Source organism: Hipposideros armiger, unplaced genomic scaffold, assembly GCF_001890085.2.
Source record: "Hipposideros armiger isolate ML-2016 unplaced genomic scaffold, ASM189008v1 scaffold_12, whole genome shotgun sequence".
Taxonomy (NCBI): Eukaryota; Metazoa; Chordata; class Mammalia; order Chiroptera; family Hipposideridae; genus Hipposideros; species Hipposideros armiger.
Genome location: NW_017731362.1, coordinates 4,698,207 through 4,704,838, shown reverse-complemented (window position 1 = coordinate 4,704,838; position 6,632 = coordinate 4,698,207).

Below are 6,632 nucleotides of genomic sequence, written 5' to 3'. Positions count from 1 at the left end.
GCCGGTCCTTCTTTCACTGTTTTCAAATTATTTCCTGTTCCTAGCCTTGGCTCTTTAATAAGATTTATACTTTAATTTGTATAAAATAAATATTTTCTGACTCAGAATTTAAAAACTACCTTCTTTGTTTTGATTTCACAGCCAATTCTGGGACTTGTCAGTCTGATAAAGCAGAGGGTCAAAATTCTGGAAAAGGAAATAATTCTTATCAAAAATAAATATTCTTTGTATTTCCCAGTTCTTATGTTTGTTCTAGGGTGTTGTTTTATCATTTGATTGATTTCCCTCTGGAGAAGGTCAAGTTCTCTGGAACATTTGATGTCATATTTAGAGATGAAGTAGGTGTTACATATTTGTTAAAAGTAACACATGAGAGTGATTTAGAAATCAGGATACACTACTCTTGCTGGCATGCTTACATACTTGAATTTGAATGCTGGTTTAAATTAATTTTTTATAAATGATCAATAGTTGATAAGATTTGTTCCAAGTATTGAAACTGCAACGTTCCACTATATTTACAGATGTAACTTAAAGCAAATCTTCGTGATGTCATTATATTTTGAGATTGCACACCCTAACTGTGGAATATAAATCTACATGGCAACAAGCCAGTAGATATATTAACCAGTGGCTCCATCACTCCTAGGACATGGGATCAGGCTATCCCTGAACTGAATCCCAAATTGTCCTTACCCTATCACCTCCATAATCTTCAGTAGCTTCACCTTGGAGGGATTTGATTTGGAACCTATGCAGATCTCCTTTCTTTCCTCTCCCTCAGGGGTCAACCACTGAGCGAGGCCAGCAACCCACAGACCATCCTTCCCCTCCAAAGCCCCAGGAGAGGGAGAGCCGGCTCACGCCTCCCCAGTTTCCCTCTCAGATGGCCAAAGCCGCCAGTGCAACTGCTAACCCTCCCAGCTTGCTTTCTTCACCAGCATTATTCCTGTGCCCGTCATAGAGCCAGGGCATCCCCCCTTCCCCACTGACCCTGGTACAGATGCCACTATAGATGGCAGAGAGGGAGGCAAGGAATTTCAAATTAGATGGCTCAAAAGGGCAGGGCGGATGTTTCCAAATTAAACTTAACATTGTAGGGCTATGGAGGTGACTCATTAAATAGAGATATTTTATTCCTTCCCATCTTGACACAACACGGAAGTCCTTCTAGATTAGTGATGGTAGCCACCACCTCAGAGAGCTACTCTTCAGTCCCTGTGTACCGCAGGATCTCCAACACCCGAAATAAGGTCACATGGACTCACAGGCTGTGGTGACTTCTAGCACCTCGAATGTCTGTACCATGTGCAGGAATAGAAACATGTGACCCTCCACATCATCAGTGCAGTGTTTTCCAAGCCAAAATTGTGTACTCACAATTTTGTCTAGGTGCTGACACCAAAGTGCATAAGAGATTTTTCCTGCTCCAAAGGAAAGTGTAATCTTATTAGAGAGCCAAGACTAGCAAAAGGGAATAATGTGAAAACAGAGCAAGATAACATTTAATCAGAAAACTTAAATTAGAATGACCAAAATGGCAGATACAATGCATTCTGGTGTATGTAACCTTGGGGGAAGCATTTACTCTTTCCGGACCTCACTTTTCTTGTTGATTTTTGTTCTGTTTTGTTTCTAGGTAGGAATAATATTAACCCCTTACTATCTTTTGAATAATCCTGTGATGCACCTAATATGTGTCAGCACTTTGAAAAATTCTTATCACTATTCAAATGCAAGGTATTATCGTTATGGCTGTGATCATTGCCATCGTGGTTATTAACATAATATTATACCAGGGATCCTGATACTCAGGGAAGCCTGCTCTGAGAAGGAAGTATCTGAAACTGAGCCAGCTTTGAAAGATGTGCATGATTCAGAAGGGGCAGGAACAGCCCAGATTTGGGGGGGAGGGGGTTGGGGGAAGGGAGAGCAGAGCAGAGGCAAGGAGAGAAGTGTAAAGGATATGAGGTGTAAGTCGGGTGCTCTTGGCTGAACAGAGGACTTGCCAAGGAGAGAAAGNTCCTTTGGGGGAAGATTTGCATTTTCACACGTCTTCAGCTAAAGGCAGTTGTCTGTGGCATTAAAGCCCCTCTCTGAGGTGGAGCCCTGTTCTCCACCCCTGCCAGAGCAGAGAGAGGTATTTTTAACCTTGGTGTTGGCTTACACAGAGGTTCAGGTATTCTCTGAGGTATACTCTGAGATGAGAAAGCTGAGATCTGATGCTCAGACTCATTTGCCCTACCTCAATGTGCTGGTTTTATGCACCTTGGAGAATTGGACTATAAAAGCTGTAATAAGTGAAAACTATTTATTACGCTTCCCCAGAAACCGTTTGGATATCATCTTTCTTTTGTTTCTGACACAGAAGTGCAGTGCAGGGCTGAGCAGCTAACCCTACCCCCTACCCCCATGGGGAAGGGGATAGAAAAATGACCTCCATATCACCAGCCTCAACTAGACCAGGAAGAGAAACCAGATGTGAGTCTATTACAAAAGAACTAGAATTACAGGTAGGTTATTTAGGTCCTCTTCAGAAGGTGGTGTACATTAGTCATAAGATCTCATGGCACGTGCATGAGACAAATCAAGTCAACAGGAAGCTGACCACATTGCCCAGGAGACCAGGACAAAAGTTGAAGTATGTGTGCTAAAGTATGTGTGCAGAAAGATCCTTAGGAGATTGGGGGGACTGTAGATTTTTTATTTTTTCTCACCAAAGTTGAATATGAAGGAATACTGATTCACAGATTTGTTAGCAAAAGAGGGATGCAGACATATCACTTTAAGTAACTGTATATCGTGATGTAAGTGCTGGGCTAGAAAAGTAACAAATCTGGGCCCTTCCATTAAGAGACAGGAAGGTAAACAAGCAGGGTGTGAGTGAGTGAGTTTGTTTCAAAAAAGAAACAATAGGAAGATATGTCTCTAGAGACCCTCAAAATTTTGATTATGAGGCTACGTGGTCCATTGATTTCATGGCCTTTCAGAAAATGGAACCCACCAAAGAATATACATCAAATTCAATCCAGCTCTCTTGGGTTCACCTTGGTCTAAGCATAAGCTTGCTCTTAGTAGTCTTTTAGATCGCAGTAAACTAAGAACTGGCTCCTCTTGTATCACTGACATAGAATGCTCCCGGTTGCAAGGCAGGATGGGGTAATACATAGTCTATAGCTGTCTGTCTTGTTCCAGATTCCAAATGCCTGTTTGGAACCTCTCAAGGAACCCCTCAGGGCTGGAAAGGAGGACAGCCGCTTCCAGCTTTCTGAGTCACCTCGAAAAGATAGCCTTGGTACCCAGTTCCCCTCAGCTGTGGCATCTTTCCATCTCATACCTCCAGTCCTCTCTCCCAACTACTCTTTCCTCTTCCTCCAGACTGGGTTTTATCTGTTAGCTTTTAAAAATCAAACTCTAGGGGTGGCTAGTTAGCTCAGTTGTATAGAGCACAGTGCTCATAACACCAAGGTTGCCGGTTCGATCCCCACATGGGCCACTGAGGTGCGCCCTCCACAACTAGATTGAAGCAACTACTTGACTTGGAGCTGATGGGTCCTGGAAAAACACACTGTTTCCCAATTAAAAAATAATAATATTTTTTTAAAAGTCTATTAAAAAATCAAACTCTAAAAGAACGAAATAATTCTGACCATGTGACTTAATATCTTTTTATTTCTCCAGCAATATGAAATGATACAATGGATGGAAGAAACCTGAAATCTCCATAATTTTCAAAATCAGAAGTCACTTACAGACTAAATTCCCCTATTGTGACTTCGTGTAGTTACAGTCTAATATCTATTGCCACACAGATTTAGCTAAACGATCTTGGTTCTTCTGTCTTGCTTCTTAACTGGAAGAGGAATCTGGAAATCACTGCCAAACAGACTGCATGAGTCACAACAGGTGACTGTATTTTCCTTTCTGGTGTGAGGCGGTGCAAGATAAATTTAGTTTTATTATTTTTGTTGTTTCTCAGGAAGAGCAGGACTTGCAAAATAAACTAGGCTTACTACTCTGATTCATTTCAGTTTTAATTTCCTTCTGGGCTGTTACTGGCCAATAATAGAAGGTCTTTTCATTAACTCCTCAAAAGATGTCTGTGAATCAGGATTCCCATGTGATCTTTGTGTTGTTAAAACATACTTGAACCACTTAATACCCACAATCCATTCTATGGTTCATGCAGTCTGTTCAGTGTAGTATTTGCCAGCTAACAAAGTTTTGGTCCTTTGTTTCTCATATTATATTCACTCACTTCATAAACATGAACTCTGTGCCTACCGTGTTGAAGATTGCCTTATGAGCTGTGTGAGAGAGAAGGGTATAAGATTTGTCCTGTTTTCAATACTAATTCTGAGGTTGCCTAAACTGTATGTATAAATGCGAAGAGTTTAAGGAAAGGAAAGGTGACCATGGGCGATTACTCAGGGAGGTATCATAGAAGAAAGAAGAGTGAAATGAGTACTTAAGAAAGCAATATAGGGGTGGCTGGCTAGCTTAGGTGGTTAGAGTGTAGGCTCAATAACACCAAGGATGCTGGTTCAATTCCCACATGGGACAAGGAGCTGCGCCCTCCACAACTAGATTGAAGACAACTACTTGACTTGGAGCTGATGAGTTCTGGAAAAACACAGTGTTTCCAAAAAAAAATTTCTTAAAAAAAGAAGAAGAAGAAGAAGACAATAGAATTTGAGGCACTTCGGCAGCATGGCAGACTAGATACTCTGAATAAATACCCCAACCAAACAACTAGGTCTGCAGTGAAACATACTTTCCTTTGCATCAGTGAGCTTGTAGGAAAGAAAATTTCCCAGAGGCTGAGATTAAAATGTGAGGGGGGAAACCAGAGTGGTGAATAATAAAACACACAGGAGGAAAGCTTCAGTTAGCCTGAGGGCAAATCCAAATGAACGGCACTATAAAGCTTACATTATTTTGCTAGAGCTGCCATAACAAAATACCACAGACTGTGTGGCTTACTGACAGAAATTTACTTTCTCACAATTCTGGAGGCTAGAAGTCCAAGATCAAGGTGCCGATAGGGCTGAGTTCCTCTGAGGCCTCTAACCTCAGCCTAAAAATTGTCACCCTCTTGTCACCTCTTCCCATGGTCATCGTGTGCTCATGCCTCCCTGGTGTGTCTTCCTTTTATAAGGACACCAGTCATATTGGATTAGGGCCCCACCCTTAACCGCCTCATTTTTAACTTTATCACCTCTTTAAAGACCATGTCATCTGCTAGGTTGTATTCTGAGGTACTGGGGATTGGGATTTCAACATATGAATGGGGGGGGGGAGCACAATTCACCCCATAACAGAGCCTAAGCCTTGGGTCAGCAGCAAAGTGAGGGAGCAGAACCTCAGACTCCAGATTAAGCTGAGGACCCTGGAAGGGGCCCCAAGTTTCCGATAGGTAGTGCCCCCTGTATGCAGATGCAAATGAAAATTTCCTCTGAAAGAAAGCAATCCCAGTTGAGGCCCTGAGGTTGTAACAGAGGGAAACGCGAGGTCTCTCTGACTCCATCTTGTTTGGGCCTGCTAGTTCCCATGGCCTTCACGCTCATAATAGCTCCTGCTTTACGCATCTTTGGAGGAATTCTGCTTGGGACTCGAGTTTTTACAGAGACAGCCCCACCTATTTGCCCTTCCCTTGACAAGAAAGAAGTCTGAACTCTGTACTTTCTTAATGAACTTGAGGATTGGAGCTCCCACCTTCTTGGTTGGCGCCTTTTCGATCAATAGATCTTCTCTTACTCCAAACTCCGCCGTTTTGAGTTTTGGCCTTTTGAAGCATTGGGCACCCAGACTTTGGCAGGTAACAAGGAGACCTATAGATTAAAATCAAACAAATAGACTGTGTATCTAGCAAAACTTTTCCAAGAATAGGAATGAAATGAAGATATTTTCAGAAAAACAAAACTGAATTGTCCACCAATAAACTTGCACTAAGGAAATTCTAAACGATCTTGTCTCCATTTGGGTTCCCTCAAAAGTATACCCTGATTACTAGTACCATTTAACATTATGAACTTGTTGCTACCATTATCATTTTGACATAAAATAATTAAAGAAAACTGAAAATGTAAAAAAATAAAATAAAAAGTATACCCTGATTGACCCTTGGGCAAAAGGGGTTAGGAGCGCTTTTTACTCTACATTTGGCCCTCTGAATCCGAGGATCGAAACAGTATACTCAATCCGAGTTTGGGAACCTGTGGCTGGGAAACTGCGGTTGGAAATGTGAAAATAGTTTTCAATCCGCTGATTGTCGAATCTGCCGATAGGAAGAGCCGACTATATTTATTGAAAGAAACCCACGTATGAGTGGGTTTCCTGCCCTTCAAACTGGAGCAATTCAAGGATGAACTGTAGTTTATTTGAGCAGTAATTTCAGGAAACACTGATGGAGCTGTGGGGAAGTGAGAGAGGAAAGGAAAGGCGGCCCGGGAAGGCGCATTATCAAGCAAGCCACCACGATGGGCGATTGGAGCTTCATCCCACTGAAGAACCCCGGGCCCAGTGTAGAAAATGTCTCAGTTTTCCTGTGCAAAGGGCAAGAGAGCCGGGTATCCACCAAATCCCTTCAGTCCTTGGTTGAGGTCGCTCCCAGGAGGCATTCCTCCCCTGAC